Raw genomic sequence first — 22,352 nt, 5'->3', positions numbered from 1 at the left:
TATTAACAATTAAGTTTTAGTTGTTTACTTATTTATTTATTTTAGTTTTAAATGTGTTTACATCATCGCTAGTGCTAATCCATAAAACATGTTTCAGGTTTCGGTTTATTTAGGTGTATCTGTAGATTTTTATGGGTTAACATCACAAATATTACAATGCTACAGCCCTCTGAGAATTGTAGAAATAGGAATTGCTCATATGCAGTCAATAAAGTGAGAAAGTATGAAGTAAAGAAGACACACAAAACAAAATAGCACTTAGACACATTTTTGCATTTATTGCAAAAATGTGAATGGAATTTAAATAGTAATTATTGGATAGACATTTTCTAAACTGAAAAAAATGTATAAATTTTGTATCAAAACGTGCCTTGCATCATGAAAAACTGCAATGAAGCAGCGGCATGTGTATGTTTGTCTTATCATGGGATTAGCCTATATTGCAAGTCTGCATTGTAAACCTTATCTTCATATTCTCAACAGCAAAATAGTTATGATTCAACTAATCCACATTTTAACATTTGGCTATTCTTCAAGTAATAATAATGAATTCAATCCTCTCTCTTCAAAATACCCTCCATAGTTACCCAACACCCTTCTCTCTCTCTCCTCAAAATATCCTCCATATTTACTTAACTCCCGTCTCACTATTTCTCCCACAGACTTTCAAAAAATCAATTTCTCTACCCTTTCTAACACCTTAACCCCTCTATCTTACTATATGTATCATATCTATATACCCAAGTCACTAAATATTTTAAATTAGCTCTTAATCTTTTCCTTCTAACATATTATTCATGTGTGAATTTTAACTTCAAATATTGTTTAACTGGACAATTTATATCTCATTGCTAACCCAAAAACACCATACTATTACTTTGTATATATATATTTTTTCATTTCTTGCTGTCATAAATTTTGTAGAGGATGCTATGTATGTACAATCGTTAAACCAGTATAATGGACTTATATGCATACATAGATGAATATGCCAATTTAATACTCTACATGTTTCTGTAAAACTATAATGGAGCTTTTCTCCCTAGGCCTCCAGTGAAAAGGTTATAACTCAGGACTTCCTTGGTAAGCAATGATAAATAGATAGATAGATAGATAGATAGATAGATAGATAGATAGATAGATAGATAGATAGATAGATAGATATGTTGTTAATTTGGAAAGTGATTTTGTTAAAAGATGCAACATCTCATTGTGGGCTATAAAAGCAGATTTACTTCTTAGTTTCTCTGTCATTAAACCCAGATGTAAAAACTCTCATAACTGATATTTGTGATCATGTAAAAATTTGGGGTAGCATGTATTTGCCTATATTTGGCTATTGTTTTTCAGTAATGTCCACTCTGCACTCCAAGAAATGCAGTCAGTTTGTTAGTCCATTTCAAAATCATTTGTTTCTTTGTTAGGAGATACTTATGCAGAAAGTTATGTTGTTTTTTTTTTCACTTAAAATATCATGTCCTCAAAATTCAGTCTCTTAATATGTATGAAGTACAGCAGTCCACACATCTAAGATCAACTCTTATGGACAGATTCCAAAAAGGTTATCAGTGTAAGTGGCCTACTTTGGTGTAAGGCCTATATATAAACAGACTTCCACTGAGGGTCAGATTCCAAAAGACCTTCTCTGAGTGTAAGCTGCTATTGACACTCAAAGCAAACCTTTTTTATCAGGCCCTTAATGTTTATGAAATTAAGCTAAAATAGCAAGGGAAATTTTGCAAACTGACTTAATTAAACAGCAAAGAAACAATGTTTCTGTCACTGTGTACTTGCAACTATAACATTGTTCATTCAAATTATAGCAATGCTTCTATTAACACCACATTAGTAGTATGGCAATGTTTACCTGTGGAACATGATACACAAATTAATGGCCAACTTCAATAAGATGCAGAGTTAGTACCATACATTATGAGAAATGTAAAAGAAACTGGGCCAAATCAGAAAAAAAAGTCACCATCCACAGACCTTGTATAACCTAACATTTTGAAAGCTCAAAAAATTACTGCCTTAATCTTTGCTTGTTACCTGCTTTACTTTCCTTTTTAATTAACCACGTATCTTTAACCACTACTTCTTCAGTTCAGGTGAAGTGCAATTTGATGATGACAAATTCTTAATTGTTTTACCACATTACTTGTATTCTTTTAATTTCATTGTGTAATAATTAGATAGTGTAATACAAAATGTGTGTTGTTAATACTCTAACACTGGAACCATGATTCTGAATTCACGTAAAGGTTGTTCACTACATTCTGTATGTGAATTGTACAATACCATGCACACTGCTTTCAGTTTATATGATGAACATAGTTGTTAACTGAATACAGTTCTTTTGACTTTTGATAATGTAGTATTTTTCCTATATGGATTTCAACAAGGTTGTTGTTGTTGTTCACAACCCCCTTATTGCATTGGCTCTGTGTCTGTCTTTTTTATGCATTATCCATCCTTGGCTTCTCCCTTCCGAATCGCATTTTCCTTTTCTGAATTTGCAGGATAATTATCAGTCTCATGGAACTTGCTGCAATGCTTCATTCCCTTCATCCATCCACAACCCATTTCCCCATTTTTTGTAACATGGGGTTGAGGTGTCACTTCAACAGTAGCAATCATCTAGATCCAAAGTTTACACTGCCGGGTGGCTAGCCCTGCCACAGTAGATCTTCAACATCACACTCTCACACCTTTGGCCAGTTTAGAGTGTCTAATCTACCTATTGCATGTCTTTGGGATGTGGGAAGGAATCGGAGCACCCAGAGGAAAAAACACTCAAACACACGGAGGACATGCAGACTCCCAACTGAAGGCACCCCGGCCAAGAATTAATTCAGGGAACCTCTTGTTGTGAGGCAACAACACTATCTGCTGCATCACTGTGTCATCCACAACACTTCATTCTCTTGCTTCATTGTAAATGGCTTGCCGAAATAACTACATTATTGTTACACTAAAGCAGATACTTACATTATCTGTATTCTCACTTACCTCCCACACTGAAACCATTGAAACATTTGAAAGCTGCAGAGGTACATTCATCACTCTGTACCCTGCATACTATTTTAGCTATGATTTTTTTCTACCTCTGTCTTTTTGTTGTCTTCAATTCACTACCCCTTGTTTTTTTTTTTTTTTTATCGCTATCTTTATTTGGATTTATAGACAGCACAGTGATATATCAAACCATGAAGGAACAAAATGGATGCACTCTACTGGTTATGCTAAGAAAAAATATGGGAAGATAACTGCAGGTATGTTCAAAGAGGATAAAGTTGGAAATATCACTATGGTGTTGGTGTAATCTGGGATAATAAACATAAGGTCAAGAGTAAAGGGGTGAAGTCACCATATTAGGTATGCAGAAGTGTTACCTCTACAGAAAAATGGTTTTATACCATGATGGCTTGAGGCATGCAAAGGTGGTTGGGTTAATGATTAAGGTGATTTACATCAGCAACACATGGTACAGGGTTTGATTCTTACCTTTTCATGTCTATGCCAGATTAAAAAGACCCTTTAGGGTTATTAGCTTAGTATACTACTATGATACAAGGGAATAACAGAACATAGATTTGATTTCTGTATACATTTCTATACCAAGATGAAGTAAAGTTTGAACTTTGTGGAGAGTGTTTTAGATGTTTTATATTGACATATACACTTTTAAGGTGATGTCATCTATTGGTAAATGTATAGCTTTTGTGGTGGCATTGTTTGCCGGTTTCATTCCTTTTTTTATTGTTAATGTAGATAATGAATCCAGTTTAGACTATTCTACCTTTAATGTACTTTTTAATATAATTCAAACTCCTTTTTGTTATCTTAAAGTATTTTCCAACCTCTACAGCACCCACTGTGCTTTCTGCTCTATCAGTCCACTGAACTCTGCCACAGACCTTCCTTTTCAACATTTGTTTTTCTGCCCCACATCAGTACTACCGCATTCTCCTGCTTCTCTCACCCCCCTCATTTCTGAGTATGTTTCCTCATGCATCCTTGACTGCTTCCGTGCATTACCAAGTCTTTCTACCAGCCTTTTCCTGTGGCCCTAGGTGACCAAGTTATTGATCAAGACAGAGAGAAGGCTGTCTTCATTTTCTCCCTTACATCTCTCTCACAGAAACAAGATGCATATCTGTTCTTTATGCTTAGTATTCCTTCCTGTTTTTCAGTCCTATTTACATAATTAATCAAATACTTTAACGTAAAATACCTTCTGTAAAACATGGTTTATACATCTGCCAATGTCATAGTGGCCTTCTTTTTATGTTGGCTACCCTTCTATAAAGGGACATTGATTTTAGTCCAACCCTATCATATAGGATTCACCTTTGTCTTAACACTCATTCTGATCTACTTTTGAATTAATTTTCATATGATTGTATTGCCTGTATCATGATTGTAGTATGTTGCATTTTAACTATTCATATGTATCTTGTCAATATTTTAATTTCCTCACTATTGTATGCTCAATCAATCATACCCAGGGCTCATACACAATTGTGTGGGCTTTGCCCGAAGCCTACATGATGTTTACATGTTAGAGTGATGAGCAGTAGCGGTAATCCCATATGCATGCTGCTCATCTTGCTAACATGAATACAAGCATGTTTCTGTAGTCAGCAACAGTGCTGGCTGTCAGGAAACTGTGTTGAGCAGCACAAACACACACAGTAAATAAACAGGCTTGTCTATGGACAAACCTGTTAAGTGTGCTCATGCAGATAGCACAAACAGCTACATAAGGCAAATAATGTATGCTGCACACAGGCAGGAAAAGTGTACTGAGTGTACTGTACACATAAAAAAAACAATAAAAGTGTACTGAGAACAATGTACACAGAAATCAACACATATATCTGCATTTCATGTAGCCTCTACCTCTAAGCCCATAAGGCAAGTCACCACACAATCCAGTATTCTAGTCATTGGAAACTCCATCGTGTCCCTCTCACCAGGCTGAGTAAGGAGAAAGTTACGGTCATCTGCTAATCAGGGGCTAGGATCCACCAGATTACACATGCATGTAGGTCATTGGACCACAATTACCAATATGACTCAGTCATAGCCAATGTGGGAGTAAATAACCTGAGACATACCTCCCTAGACTATATGAAGAGAGACATCATGGAACTCTCAGAATATGTGTCTCAGGCTGATATGAGCCTAGCAATGAGCAGCATTTTACCTTCTCCAAGGATGTTGCCGCAATACGAACAAAAGATAATTGACTTTAATAATTGGCTTAGTTTCTGGTGTCATTCTAAGGGGGTGCAATATTTGTCAGCATAAAAGGAAATGGTCAACAGACCACACTGCTTTGTCAGGAATGGTCTGCACCTCTCCCCTCTAGGCTTTTGAATATTAGCTAAAACATTGTCTTCCCCCATATTGCCTTTTTTAGGCAATACCAAACTGAAAGTACTGCTGACATAGGAAATCAAAACCAAGAAAATCTAAAAGTATTACTGCTCAGTGCTAGGAGTCTAAGCAAAAAACTCCACTCCCTAGAAGCTCTCTTTACCCTAGAGAATGCTGACATCTGTGCAGTCACTGAGACATGATTTAAAGCCAAGGAGAGCACATCAACAGTGCAAGGTTATAATGCCTTCCACATATTTAAGTCAGCTACTTCACAGGCAGGGACTAAAGGTGGAGGTGTCTCTATTTACATCAAAAATAAATATACTTCAAGGCTGGTCAAACAGGACAATGCACTTGAGCTGCTCCATGTTCAAATCACCATAGGCAAAATCCAGTACCACTTCCTTGCAAGCTATAAGTCCCCTTTATGACCCAGGAAATCCACACCATATATTTAAACTTATTAGAAACACTAACCATCCAACCCAATACCATATTCATGGGTGACTTTAATAACCCCACAATTAACTGAGAATCCTATATGACCATAAAACATGCATACACAGAGATTCCTGGATTTTGTAAACACAAACTCCATGGACCAGATAGTCAATACAGATAGTCAATACACCAACCAGTAGTGCAACCATACTGGATCTGGTCCTCACTAATATGGGAGACTGCTGCACACCTTCTACTCTAATGCCTTCCCTGATAAGGTCAGACCAGAAAATGGTCTCCTTTGAAGTAAAAATAAAACTTGGACCCCCCCACCCCCACCCCAGCTAAACCTAGAATATTCAGGAACTATTCTAAGGCTATCTTCCTGCTATTAAGTGACAACCTGGCAAAATTTCAAGCCCCCATAAACACTGAGAACACTTCTGCCTATGCAGAACAGTTCACAGAAACCCTGTACAAGCATGTTAATAGCTTAATAGAGGCAGCTGTACCCACCAGAAAGAAGTACAGAACTAATTCAAAAAACAAGCCACCCTGGTGGAATCACAAAATCAATCTGCTGTATAACATGAGGAAGAAAATAATGGCAAAAATTAGGAGGTGCAGCACCCACCAGTATAAAAGCACACTCATCAAACTAAACAAACAACTCAGATGACAAATAAAGTCCACCAAAGCCAAATATGAAGTAAGTTTGGCCTCCCAGGCCAAGGACAACCACAAAGTATTCTTTAGCTACGTCCACAACTTCAAAGGCAATACACAATTGTGTGCAGAGCTCATTGCAAATGGAGCCACCTATAAACTGAGCCAGAAGATATAGCAAACCTCCTGGCTGATAAATTCACCTCCAACTTTACCCTACTATCACTAGGGAACAGGTCCTTAATACTCTCTCTAAGACCAAGAACATTGCATCAATGGGCCCAGACAATATCCCAGGATGCCTTCTAAATAGCATGAAACATGACATATCAGGGCCTCTAGAATTACTATTTAACTGCAGCTTCCAAACAGGCTTTGTGCCTGATGAATGGAGAAAGGCAACAGTCATCCCTCTGCACAAAGGTGGGCCATCTACAGACCCTGTAAACTACAGACCCATAAGTCTCACTAGTCTTATATGTAAAGCCGTGGAAATAATTATCATGGAGATGATCAACAGAGATATAGTAAACTTCCAGACACTGGGTCCAGCCCAGTTTGGTTTCGTCAAGGGTAGATCATGCCTACTCAACCTGGTGGACTTCTTTGAAAAGGTCACCAAAGCAATGGATGAGGGCAAAATCCTTCACACTGCCTACCTTGACCTGGCCAAGGCATTTGACACAATATCCCACTCGGGCATTGTTGACAAATGCAAGAGATTAGGTACAAACCTGTATGTCACCTGGTGGATAGCCAACTAGCTCACAGACAGGACCCAGAAACTTAGAATTGTGGAGTCCACCTCTACAAAGAAGCCAGCCACAAGTGGAGTCCCCTCAGGGATCAAGTCTTGGACCTGTCCGTTTTGGCATTTACTTCTCAGAAGTCAAGGCCAATGTCAGTGGTCTCTGGCTGACTAAATATACAAATGTAAAAATACACCACGAACAACTTTGAAACAAAAAAACCAAAATGTAGAGGTAACGATATCCCAAACAGCTTGGAGAAATAATCCACAAACTTGTGTGGATTATTTCTCCAAGCTGTTTGGGATATCGTTACCTCTACATTTTGGTTTTTTTTTTTTTTAAATATACAAATGATTGCAAATTAGGAGCTGTCATTGAATCTCACACTGACACAAATGTTCTCCATGAGGGTCGGACACAGACAAACAACTGGTGTCAGAGCCAGGGACTAAAACAAAATGCCAAGAAATGCATAATAGTATCCTTTAGGAAGTAATCCATCCCTGGTAACTATCATATTGACAACATACCCCTTAGAGTTGACCCAGTAGTCAGGACTTAGGGGCATACATAGTAAGCTAGCCTTTGATCATCATGTGTCTACAGTGGTGAGGAAATCATTCTATGTTGCACAACTTATAAACAAAGGTATGGCATCTAAGTCCAAGTAAGTAATTGTTCCATTGTATTCATAATTCATCATACCTATCATTAAGTACATTGCCTCCCTTTGGTACGTACCTAGCCAGGCATATCCAACAATTGGAATGTCTACAAAGCTTCCTCACTAAAAGAATGCAGGATGTACGTAAAATGTCCGATGTAGACTGCTTCAAGGCCCTATCCCTGTATTCTGTCTCCTACAGGCTTTTGAGGGGAGATCTATGCCTGGCATACAGGGCATTGTCAGACCCCACTCTGATGGACCTCCTGCATTTCCACAAAACAAACAGTACCAGAATTACCCATTCTAAAGACTTAAACCTTGCCTGTGATATAAATAGGATCTATGGGAGAGATAGACATGTATCCCAAAGACTACCCCATCTATGGAACAGGGTCCCCATCCATGTGAAGCAGAGTTCCTCCCTAAACCAATTCAAGTGCAACTTGAACAATTGGATGGGAAACTGGAAATTCATCCCTAGTTTGGGACCTATGTCTCTAATGGACTCAGGTAACCTGTAAATGGTTCATCTCCCAAGCCCATGCTTACAGTTATTAAGGGTATCAGAACTTGTCAGAGATTTAGGCTGCATGACTAGGCTTAAAAAGCCCCTTGTGGTCATTAGCCTAATAAACACCTATGAACCTGTGCATACAGAAAGATGTGAGAGGGGAGGGTAAATGTCCAAACTCTAGTACAATAATTGATAGGATGGTGCTTATGTCTCAAAGTCAGATTTGTAATTATAAAATTTTGCAATATGTATGTCAGAATAATTGATGGTCACAATTCCTGAGCAAATGTAGGTAAATAAAATCAGATGTGATATTATAGGATGTGACAGTTAAACAAATTCACATTGTAACAGAGGGGACATATGAATGTCATCTACATGTTGAGTTGGGATGTAAGTGCACAAGGACAGTACATACATAAAAGAATATTTGCACAGCATGCATTTTGCCAATGTAACAGGCTGGAAAATAGGAACAGCTCAGAAGCCACAATCTCCTTTTGCAAGACATGCCATCAGTGTCAACACTGACTTGTGTAATAACTGTGTGCACTACATAAAAAGGCTAACAAATGTATGAGGAGGATCACCCTTAAAGGGAGTTATGCACCTCAGTATTCTAATAGGTATCCACCTCATATGTAGGTGTGTGTGGTGTTACAAATGTGGGAACAGAGTGTGACATAATACCCTTGCTTAAGGCACTCCTGCCAGGCACAGTTATTCTGCTAACAGATAAGAGCAGATGCAAACCCCACACCATGATGCAGTGTATTCTCCAGCGCTGTGTATTGCCAGCATCTACCACAGGAGGTAGCAATGGATATTGTGACAAACAAATGAAATTAATTGAATGTGTGAATTAAGAAAGGATCCCTGAGAATGAATGTCATATCAGCATGTCAGACTGCTGACAATTAAATGAGTATGCTCATGTGCACACAACTGTGATCAGTTCTAGATCAATGTTGCATGGTCAAGGACAGCTTCTCTGTGTGTCTCTACATCTACCACCCAAGAACAGGAGCACACTAATGTACATCACAGTACTCAATGCATGCGCCAAGGTAACATTCTCACCATTACGTTGGCAGGGCAAATGTATGCTTTCATGAAATCCAAAGCTATGTTCGCATGAGTTCCTGTAACATATCAAGGGAAAAGACTAATGTGTTGTAATAGTTGTTGTATGACATCAGTATGTTCACACAAAATGAATTATGTTGCTGGAAATTTACTTCAAGCTGTACAACTCTTCCAAATAACAAGATGGCGATTAATCACATTTGCCACAGTGGAACTGTTTTCAAAACTGTTGAACTCTACCTTCATGAAGTTCTTAAATCAGTTGTACTTTATTTGCACATACTTTCTCTTTGCTGAAATGGATGGGGGAGGCCTCTGCCACTGTATACATACACAGTATAATTGGGGTGTCTTTCCTGCAGAACAGTTAAGGACACAAATGCTTTCAGTCACTAAATGCTGGTTTGGAACACTTGCCTAATGGTTGATAAAATTAACACTATAGTGGGATCAATGTATGTGCCATGGTAAAAGTGCATCACCAATTGTAATATTTGTGGTCATATGAAAGCATTACATCATCTGTATGAATCAAGGAATATATGCCCCTGTAATTACGTAGAAAGATGTGTGCAGTATGTCAGACAACATTGCCAGATGTTAGATATACCCAAACCCACCTGTAACCACCTGCTGTTACTGTGATGGTAGAACAACAATTATGTACAAAAACATACATTACATTGTCTCGTGTCCTCAGTCCTGAGGAGGTGTCTCACTACAACGGTGATGGAATGATAATCTATTCAAATGACAGCCATCAAAGGAAATGCAGACTAAACTCTTGTAACAGGAAACAACATCTACAGATGAACACAGCACATGTGGGTGATAACACTGTTAACATATACACTGACTGAAAGCAGCAACATCGGGATTTGAAATATATAGCTAACATCATAGGATAATGAAGGTTTGCTGAAATACAAGGCCAAATACAGATTTATTTGATGACCGTGACACTGCACATCTCAATGTATAACATCACCATTGTGTATTACCTTTATGTTTCAGCTAAAAAGTGATTGCACAGCACAAGCACAATGTGTAGATATACATCATATATGTATTTTCAGCCTGTTCAGAACAGTAAGAGGAAGAAACACACACAATCACAAATGACAGTCATTCCTGTAGTTGAACATCCTACCAATGTACTAACACAATCTACAAGCAAGTGTATTATACACATACACCATTGGAGAAGTCTGATCGACTGTGAGCCACATTGCATCTTTGAACGGATGATATAAGCTGTGTCCGGCAAAGGAGATGTATGTGCAAAAATGATTTCTACAGCTATATGTAATTCTAAATATAGTCAACACTAAGAGGTGCAAGATATTCTTGCATTTATTTGCATTCACACACACATTCAGGAATACAAACCAATATATTATACACATGTGCCACAGAAGAGGTCTGACTTAGTGATCTGAGAGTGCATTACTGAAATGATGACATCATCAGTGTGTTGCAGGCAGTATGCATGATATGGGATTGAGCCAACTATGTAAATGTTTCGCATGAGTGTGAGTCAAATGAACACAGCTGTTGAATTAATCTTCCAGTGATGCAATAAACCCACCATCACATAGACAAGCTGATTGTTGTGAAATTAGAACCCCCTACCTATCTAGCTTTGCAAGTTAGAGAACACGGTCCTTAATGCAAACACCACCTCAGAAGTCTGACTGTTGCAGTATGACAGTGCAGTTTATAAAGGATGACTTCATTGTGATGCTGCAGAGAAGATGATGTTGGGAGAAGGGTTTGACATTGATGTGGACTCACCCTGCAGTGCACAATTAGCTCCAAGCTACTAATGTACTGTGGATAGAAGCAGTTATGGTTATATTTACACAACTCCATACACATACACACAAGTTGACTGCTGTGAGAATAGAACTGCCTACTTATTTAGCTATGCAGTATAGAAAACACAACACATAATGCACACGCCACTGCAGAAGTCCAGCTTTCATAGTGTGAGGGTGTACTTTATACAGGATTACATCAGTGTGGTGTTGCAGAGAAGATGATGTTGGGAGAAGGGTCTGATATTAATGTGGACTCATCCTGCAGTGTAAAATTTACTCCAGGCTACTACTGTATTGTGGACAGCAGTAGTTAAGGTCATATTTCCACAACTCCACACACATGAAAGTTGACTGCTGTGAGATTAGAAAAGCCTATTTATCTTTTGACACAGTCCAGAAGACACAGTACTTAATGCAAGCACCACTGCAGAAATCTGACTTTACACTTTGACAGTACAGTGTAGATAGGATTAGCATCACATTATGTGTCAGAGAAGATATTGTGATGTTGAAGGTTATGTGCAAATCTATATTTGTTGATATGATTCAGTAAGGTCAATATTATGACCAATAATACATACATACTTACTACTGACTTATGTCACCTATGCTGTTTTTAATGTATACTGCAGAACTGAGAGTGACGTACATACCTGCCTGTGTGTATGAGCCACACACACTTGTGAAACACAGTATAGACACTGAATACTTCATGGATAATCAGGTTATGATGATGATGATGATGATGATATGTAAACCTCAATGAATGATAGTGATATTAGCAATGTTATGTGATTATGCATGGTCAATGTGGACTGTCAGTACCAAGCAATGCTTAATGTTCCAATGTTGGAAAGATAAAAAAATGATGATTTCTGTGTGCCAAGACTGTATGTTATTGTATATCATTTGTAAGTGTCAGTACTCAATTAACCACACAGTTCGCTGCATTTCATGTGAGTACATTACACAATTTCCATGTAATGAAGTAATATCGCAATACTTATTTTGTTCTAAATCCCTTCCTAAAGCACAATGGTGGGAAACATATTTGCGTGGATGTTGACAAAGTGTTAAAATGTGCATGTGCAGACTATGATGTATTGAACATGGACTGTGAAGTACCAGTGTTCAGTGGTGCTCCGTGACAACCTTTGTACAAATAAGAATCACAGAGATTCTGCTTTCAATTACAACAGACTACTTTTATCTTCACGTGTTACATACATATGCTCTGCATAATTTGTTATACCTTTCAATATTAGGTCTAAATCTCAAATTGGAAATGAATCATTGCGCTTGTCTTCCCTATTTGTGTGGTGATAAGCTGTAGCAGAGTTCCCTGCTGAAGGAAACAGCGAACCACTACATTTCATGTGCCTTCTTTAGCAAAAACAAATTAAGCAGAGATGGGTGGCCATCAGCACTCTAGACAGTACTTAGTGGAGAAAATCCACCTGTCAGTCTAGCTTGTTTGATACAAGGTATTAATTCTCAGAGCTAAATGAAAAAGCAGATTTGAAGTAGAGTTCGACACCAGTACTCAGATGATTTTTACAAAGAATGCCAGACTGCGATTATTATTATATTCACTTTTCATCATGACTTTAGGAATACTTAGGAATGACCATTATAAATATGTTTTCTGGACAAACTGTGCTTCTAATAGCTACTGAAAGATTCTTTTATGCCTACTACATATTAGACATGCTTCAGTGGAAATCACAAGTTAGCTGGGTGCACAACGTGGTGTAAGACACTCACCTCATTATGTAATAACACCTGAAATGTCATTTACCATGACATACTACAGTTGCTCATTGCCAGACCTCATGGATGGATACATCTGGACTTGAACTTCTGAGAACTATAACTGATAAAAACAGAATGGCCTAAAACAGATACATAGGCAACTCATTCACAGGAAAGGCACTTTTAAAATAGGCAGTATGAGTTTCACCTACTGCTGGATATGAACCATTGTAAAGATGAAAAAAAATAAGGTTGCAGACTTGATCATTATCTCTAGACCATGCCAAGAAAGTCCTAATTTACATATGCCAAAATCATACCTTTAAAGGGACAGTGATGCCCTCTTCAGCCAATGGGAGATTTAGATTTTATTCTTCAGAAAAGTAATGGCAGGCAGAAAATGTAATAAAACGACATTTATAACCATAAGCCTAATGAATAGTCAACAGTATATAGGGGTGACAGAGAAGGGATGAAGATAGAGACAGATACAGAGGCACATACAGAAGGCTGGTGTTATGGGCCATTCATGTACAGCTTTATGGTGTGTCCTCAATATTAATCAATTATGCTCTGTATCAGTAAAAGATGGCAGTGGGATGAAGAAGCTGTAGAACAGGCATAAAAAGCTGTAACACAGTCATAAACTGATGATGACATGGGTAGAATAAGGGTGGTTTATTAATTCTTTCTTATGGCCATGGATGTGTTTGCAAACACTTTTTTGCAACAGTATTCAAAATCTGCTCATGAGAGGTTGTTACTGGGTAAAAATTAAGATGTATGTCATTAATCATAGAAGTATAACATCACAGTAAGAAATAATGTGACACATCTGGACTTGGTGGCACAGTGGAGCAGTGGATAGTGGTGACACCTCACAGCAAGAGGTTCCCTGGTTTCTCTGCTGAGGTGCCTTCTGTGTGGAATCTGCATGTCCCCTCTGGGTATGCATGGGTTTCTGCAAGGTCGTCCACTTTCCTCCCACATTCCAAAGACATGCAATAGGTGGACTGGACACTAAACTGGCCATAGGTGCAAGTGTGTGGTGTGGATAAGCTACTGTGGCAGGGCTAGCCACCTAGCAGTATAAATCTTGGCTCTAGATGATTGTCACTGTTGAAATGACACCCTAACCCCATATGCAAAAATGGGAGAAAAGGGGCTGTGGATAGATGGATACATCTGCACTTGAACTCTGGATGCTATGGACAAAAAGCAATGGTCAGGCAAGTGATTTATGTCAACACTCCACAAAGGAAGTAGCACTTTATTACATCCAGTAGTCAAAAAACTGTTAGAGTAACTGTTGCAGAGTATTGCTTTATTCTGCCCTTAATCTGTATTCCAATACAAAGTGTATTCAAAGTGTGTACAAAGAGAGCATTTGGGAAGGACAACCCCTGTAGCCTCTTAATTCTGCTCTGTTCCTTCCCTCAAAAAAAATAAAATAAAAATAATATATATATATATATATATATATATATATATATATATATATATATATATATGTGTATGTATATCTTATTCATCTGCTCTTACTGTAACTGTCTTAGTTGCTCTTCTGCGTGCCATTATCTGTTCAGTTGCTCTTACTCTGCACTTATTACTGCTTGTTAGTAGCCTTCTAATTTACTGCCTTCTGCACTTGTTTTTTAGTCATTTGTTAATTTAATTGCATTTATTTGAACTGTATTTGCCGTAGTGTTGCTACATGCTCGGGTGTGCTGGCCTGCACTACAATTTGAATTGCATTTACTGCTGTTTTAGCTGCTTTTCTGTAACAAAAAAAATAAAAATTCTAAGCTTGCTTCCTGCCTTTCCTGTAACTAGTCAAGTCCAGATGCAGATTTGCTGTATCCAGGACTTTTGGTAAGCTTCTGAGCCCCCCAAGCATTTCTGTGTTGGAGGGAAGCCTTCTAGCTTATTAGTGGGAGTGGTAAGCACTAGGTAGCCTATCTACCATGGAAAGAGTGGGTTTTGGCCCTGAAATTGTAGTTAATTGGCCATTTGGGAAGTTTTTCCATCTCTTTCTACTTTCTGGTTAAAAGCCCGTTTTGCATTTGATCCCCACCTTTCCTATAACTAGTGTAATCCAGGTACAGATTTACTGTATCCGGGACTGTTGGTAAGCTTCTGAGCCCCCCCCAAGCCCTTCTGTGTTGGAGAGAAGCCTTCTAGCTTATCAGTGGGAGTGGTAAACACTAGGTAACCTATCTACCACAGGAGGAGTGGTTTCTGGCCCAGAAATTATAGTTTATTGGCAGTTTGGGAAGCTTTTCCATCTCTTTCAACCTTCTGATTTAAAAGCCTGTGTTTACACTTGTTTCCTGTCTTTCCTGTTACTAGTCTAGTCCAGGTACAGATTTGTTGCATCCAGGACTTTTTGTAAGCTTCTGAGCCCCCCAAGCCTTTCCGTGTTGGAGGGAAGCCTTCTAGCTTATCAGTGGAGTGGTAAGCATCAGGTAGCCTATCTACCACAAGTGGAATTGTCCCTGGCCCAGAAATTGTAGCTATTGGCTGTTTGAGCAGTTTTTTTCCATCTCTTTCAACTTTCTGGTTTGAAAGCCACACTTGTGCCTGTTTCCCACCTTTCCTATAACTAGCCTATTCCGGTTACAGAGTTGATGTATCCAGGATTGTTAGTAAGCTTCTGAGCCCCCAAGCCTTTCTGTGTTGGAGGAAAGCCTTCTAGCTTATCAGTGGGAGTGGAAAGCACTAGGTAGCCTATCCTCCATGGGAAGAGTTAGTTTTGGCCCAGAAATTGTAGTTTATTTGGCCGTTTGGGCAGTTTTCCATCTCTTTCAACTTGCTGGCTTAAAAGCCTATGTTTGTACTTGTTCCTCACCTTTCCTGTAACTAGTCTAGTCCAGATACAGATTTGCTGTATTCCAGGACTCTTTGTAAGCTTCTGAGCCCCCCAAGCCTTTCTGTGTTGGAGGGAATCCTTCTAGCTTATCAGTGGGAGTGGTAAGCATTAGGTAGCCTATCTACCACAAGAGGAGTGGTTCCTGGCCCAGAAATTGTAGCTATTGGCCATTTGGGCAGTTTTTTTCCATCTCTTTCAACGTTCTGATTTAAAAGCCACACTTGTGCTTGTTTCCCATCTTACCTGTAACTAGCGTAGTCCAGATACAGAGTTGCTGTATCCAGGACTGTTGGTAAGCTTCTGAGCCCTCAAGTCTTTTTGTGTTGGAAGAAAGCCTTCTAGTTTATCAGTGGGAGTGGTAAGCACTAGGTAGCCTGTCTACCACGAGAGGAGAGGTTCATGGCCCAGAAACTGTAGTTTACTGACCATTTGGACAGTTTGTCTGTCTCTTTTAACTTTCTTGTTTAAAAGACCACATCTGCGCTTGCTTCCCATCTTTCCTGTAACTAACCTACTGGGTAGCACTAGAAAGCCTTAAACTGATACAAGCCTTCTAGCTTAGGAGAGAGACTTTGGAGTGATTAAGTATCAGTTTTCTGTACTTTCTTGCTGTACTGTTTTCCTCCTAAATGCAGATTGTTCAGCATTTATTGTGATTTAAAAGCTTGTTTTTTTTCACATATTGTGCTTATTTGACTGCCTGCACTTTTAAAACATTTTTTTTTGTTTAAATAATTTTTTTAACTGTTGTAGGCTACACACTAAAGTGTGATAACCTTTTCTGATCATTTGTAGTCGTTTGAAGCTGTTCTAAGTGTATTTTTTACTGTTTTTGCCTTATCTTTAAAAAAAAAAAAAAAAAAAAAAATTCCTTGTTTCCTGCCTTTCTAAGCTAGTATAGTCCAGTTTTCAGGCTAGTGCTGAATTCAGAGCTGTGATACTAGTTTCTGAGTTGCCCATACCTTACTTCGATAGAAGGAAGTTTCTCTTTTCACCTGTGAGAGAGGGGAGCTTTGAGCAACGTGTCTGTCTCTGGATGAGTGGTTACAGCCCAGAAGTTAGTAGTTTATTGGCCATTTTGGGCTAATTTCTATCTCTTTCATTTCTCTACTATAAAAACCATGTTTGCATGGTTTTGTGCACTGGGCACTGCCGGTTAGCTACTGTTAAATTATTCCCGGCACCACTAAGTCTCCTCTTCAGTTTTTCCCTTGAAACTAGTCTAACTCTCAACCTAAGCACTCAAAAAGCATCTTACAACCCAGCACTTGCTCAGACCTAATAGCAAGCACTAATATACCCTGACACTGATTGCCCAGCAGGGCAAGGCTCTTTATTCACCCCTCACCAACCAAGCGACTAAGCAGCTCACCCTACTATTCAGGCATGACAAAAGGGCAACTTCAGGTGCACTCTCCAGTCCAGTTGGTGAATCTGGGTATCCTGAGGCAATGTTACAACTGCCTCATGTACACAGACAACCCTCTCCTCCTACCACAAAACACTAACATATGCGAGAGATGCAATTATACAGCCAAACTGGAAGCTAAGCTGTCTCCACCTAAGACTGGAACAGACAGTCAAGAGGAGAAGGTTAACACTTGCATCACAACTTGAGCTGTACACAGACCTACTAAAACAGCACTGGCAAAAAATACACATAAATACACAAAATCATACTCAGAGGCTCTAAATAAAAACCTGCAAAAGTATCAGAGACCTCCAAAGCAGACACCCAAATAACCTGCACTTCCCGTCACAAACCAGACAACACATAAAACACAAAATCAGTGTGCCGCACAATCACAGCCCTTAAGGTGAAATAACATACCTAACACTAGTAATAGGTGACTCTATAGTCAGGCACACTGACGTCCCACTCACTAGGCTGGACAAGCAGAAGGTTACTGTTAGCTGTCTGCTGGGAGCCAGAATCCGCCGCCACATAACACAAGCACTCAGGTCACTCCAAAACAAGTACAAATATGACTCTGTCATTGTTCATGTTGGTGTGAATGACCTGAGACATACCTCCCTGGACTACATGAAAAGACACATGGAAGAGCTCTCTGATCATGTAGCCCAGGCTGGTATGACCCTGACCCTGAGTAGCATCCTGCCCTCACCAAGAATGATACCTCGGTATAAAAAAAAAAATGATCAATTTCAACAATTAGCTAAGCTTCTGGTGTCATTCAAAGGGGATCCAGTGTCTGTCAGCCTGGGACAACATGCTCAACAAGCCGCGCTGCTTTGCAAGAGATGGCTTGCAACGGTCACCCCTAGGCTTTCGAATACTGGCCAAGGCTCTTGCTGCCCCCATAGTGCCTTTTTTAGGCAAGGCTCAAAAGTCAAACCCACCTCTGTAAACAGCACAATTAACAAAAAACTGAGGGTTATGCTGCTCAATGCCAGGAGATTAAATCTCAAAATGCACGCACTCGAAGCACTCCTCAGTATGGAGAACGTCGACATCTGTGCAGTAACTGAAACCTGGTTCAAGGCTCCAGAGAGCACCCCAGCACTACCGGGCTACAACTCATACCATACATTCTGGTTGCAGAACACGGACCGAAACGCAAAAGGAGGGGTGTATCCATATTCATCAAGGATACCTACACCTACAGGTTAGTGGCGCAGCATGATACCTCTGAGATCATCCATGTGCAACTAACATCGGGCAAATCTGCAATGCAAATTGTGGCCTGCTTACAGATCACCCTCCATGACCCAGGACCACCACTCCACCATTCTGGAGACACTGGAAAGCATGGAGGTTCTACCAAACACCCTGATACTGGAGGATTTCAATTACCCTACCATTCACTGGGAAAACTACTCGAGTTCATATTCCCAGGCCCAGCCCTTCCTGGAATTCATCAACTCAAATGCCCTGGATCAGCTGATAAACTCCCCTGCCAGAGGTGAAAACATATTGGACCTGGTCATCACCAACATGGGCGACAGGTGTTCCACACTGGAGGTCAACCTGTCACTGGTTAGATCAGACCATAAACTAATCACTCTGGATGTCCACACCCCAACACCACCCCCAACTAAGGAAACCACAGTAAAAAACTTTTCTAAAGCAAACTTCACCTTACTTAAGACAGAGGTGGTAAGTTTCACAGCCCACACGCTAAAGGATAACGCTGCTCAAGATGCAGAAACCTTTACAAATGCACTCTGTGAGCACCTACAAGGATGCATGGATCAAGCCATCCCTAGCAAAACCAAGACTCGCTCCTCAAAGAGAAGGAAACCAGTTTGGTGGACCCCTGCAATAAACAGGCTATACAATAGAAGGAGGAAACTAGTTCAGAAAAAAAGCAAATCCCAAGAAGGAAAGACATCCCTGATCAGTATCAGTAAGAAACTGAGGTCCCTCATGAAATCTTCCAAGGCTAACTTCGAAAGAAAAATAGCCAAGGATTCAAAAGATAACCACAAAGTCTTCTTTAGCTATGTTAAGAATCTAAGTGGCAACTCGCAGCTATGCACTGAACTAGTGCAAAATAGCACAACATATACTGAACTTACTGATATTGCCAACATCCTGGCAGATAGATTCAGTGCAAACTTCACCCCCCTCTCACCCCCAAAAGGGCCCACAACAATACCGGAAAGGTATAGTGTCCCAAAAATCACAGACGCACAGGTGAAAACAGCCCTTTCAAAAACCAAAAACACAGAGTCAATGGGACCAGTTGGTGTCCCAGGCTGCATCTTACATGAACTACAGAACAAACTAACCCCTCACCTAAACATGCTGTTCAGCCTCAGCCTCTCCACAGGCTATGTGCCCATAGAATGGCACACAGCAACAGTTATTCCTCTCCACAAAGGAGGGGCCACAACTGACCCTGGTAACTATCTCCCCATAAGCCTGACTAGCCTGGTCAGCAAGGCTATGGAGGGCATCAACATGGAACTCATTCACAAAGATATTGGGAACCTCCAAACACTTGACCTGACCCAGATCAGCTTTGTTAAGGGCAGATCATGTCTTCTAAACCTGGTTGACTTCTTCGAGACAGTCACCAAGGCCATAGACAAGGGAAAGTTGGTTCACACAGCCTAGCTTGACCTCGCCAAGGTTTTCGACACCATTCCCCACTCGGGTATTACAGAAAAACTCACCAGCCTAAATGTAAACCCCTACATCACAAGATGGGTTGCCAACTGGCTTACAGACAGAACTCACACCTTAAGAATAGCGGGCTCCAGGTCCGACTAAACCAGTCACAAGTGGTGTCCCGCAAGGCTCGGTCCTGGAACCCCTACTGTTTGGCATATACTTCTCAGAAGTACAGGCAAACACAGGAGGACTATGGCTAACCAAGTTCGCTGATGACTGCAAACTGGGAGCCATAATTGACTCTTTGGCTGACACGGACATCCTCCAAAAGGGCCTTACTGAGACGGACACCTGGTGTCAAAGTCATGGGCTTAAGCTAAATGCCAAAAAATGCATAGGCATCCCGTTTGGGAAAAACAAAACACCCACGAATTACCACATAGGTGGCAGCCCTCTTAATACAGAAGAGTTAATAAGAGATCTGGGGACCCAGGTAGATAGTAATCTCTCCTTTGACAATCATATTGCCAAAGTAGTTAGGAAATCCTTCTATGTGGCCCATCTAATTACTAAAGGGTTTGCATCTAGAAATAAAGAGGTTATAGTGCCCCTCTACTCTTCACTCATTAGACCCATCATAGAGTACACTGCCCCATTTGGGATGTACCTCACAAGACACTGCCAACAGCTGGAAAGACCACAAAAGTACCTCACCAAGAGGAGTACTGGTCTCAAACATATGTCCTATGCAGCCCGACTGAAAAAACATTGGCTGTACTCAGTGGCATATCGCTTACTCATAGAGGTGATCTCTGCCTGACTTACAAAGCCATGTCCAACTCAGAATTGATGGACATGCTCCACCTAAAGAAATCCTAGTCACTGCGAGCCACGCACTCTAGTGAGCTAAACCTCACCACAACAATAAATAGAACATGCTGGAGGGATAGATTCCTGTCACAGAGACTCCCCATGCTTTGGAACAAAATTCCAAATTACATCAGGCAGAGCCCCTCACTAACACTCTTCAAGAGAAACCTTGACGAGTGGATGGGTAACAGAAAATACACCCCTGGGATCACTTCATTGGCTCTGCTTGACAGAGGCTCAGTTAATTAATCAATGGGGAGGCAAAAGCTGACACACTCTGGCTAGGATTATAAATGCCCTTGGGCAGATAGCCTAGTACCTACCTATGAACCTAATAGCACAGCATGTTTAAGCACCATTGCACGTGGATAATTGGACTACTGTGGTTGATGGCAACAACTTTGCCATAGCACATGACCAACCATTCACCATCACTTGCCAGGAATTGTGTGAAACATGGCAGTGAGATTTGCCATGTGTGATATTCAATCTACTCATGCTTTTTCAGATGGTCAGCCCTGACAGTTTCAATGGCTTGGCTTGTTTTCCTTGGTGGTTTGGAGGTTAAATAGGATGACTTTGGACATAACTTTCTGAAATTACACACTGTAAAAAGTTAGTTGACCAATGTGGGAATCAAATCTAAGAAAGAAATAATGCATACATTTCAAGTAAGGTGATTATTTGTCAGTGCTACAGGAGAACTCACTTTCAAACAGCTCTTTTACAGACAAACTGCATTCAGTATGAATAGACTCCTGTAAAATGCATTCACTTGAAAGAGGAATTATTACTTTGTGTAAATGTATGTCCGATAGATAGACTTTCATAAGCTGATTAATACAGACTGGGGCATGATACATACATACTTCACTGTACATACATTCCTAAACACAGAGTTGGGCTACGTGAGGAGAGAAGATGATTTTCACTTAAGTAGTCTGCCCATTACAGATATGTAAGTGCATTTTTAATTCATTATTATAATTATCCTGCTTAAACAGTAACACACACACATTCAACTGTGTTTCATAACTAAATCATTAATGAGATATGCTAGTTAGAAAAAATGTATTTATCAAAGCATTAATGAGATATTTCTTGCAATAAACATAATTATGATGGCTATTTGTATGTAGCATTACATTCTTAATCAAAGTGTTGTTAGAAATTGCATTCTGACACCCTTTTTAAAATGTGTTATTTAGATTACCTCTATTATACTTCAAAAGTTAGTGCACTTACACCTTGTGCCACATGGAAAGCTAGGTTAACAGGTAGATTTTCTCCACTAAGCACTGTCAGAGAGCTGAAAACATATATTGCTATTAAACCTGCTTGAACTACATAAGGCTGCCTAAATAACATTTTTCAGTTTTTTCGTTAAGCAGGTAAGCTTGGTTGTACACTGCTTGACAGCGAGCAAGTGCACAAGGCAAGAAACATACATGA

Source organism: Protopterus annectens, chromosome 4.part1 (assembly GCF_019279795.1).
Source record: "Protopterus annectens isolate FY-2018-M chromosome 4.part1, PAN1.0, whole genome shotgun sequence".
Taxonomy (NCBI): Eukaryota; Metazoa; Chordata; order Ceratodontiformes; family Protopteridae; genus Protopterus; species Protopterus annectens.
Note: the sequence above shows the minus strand (reverse complement) of the source record.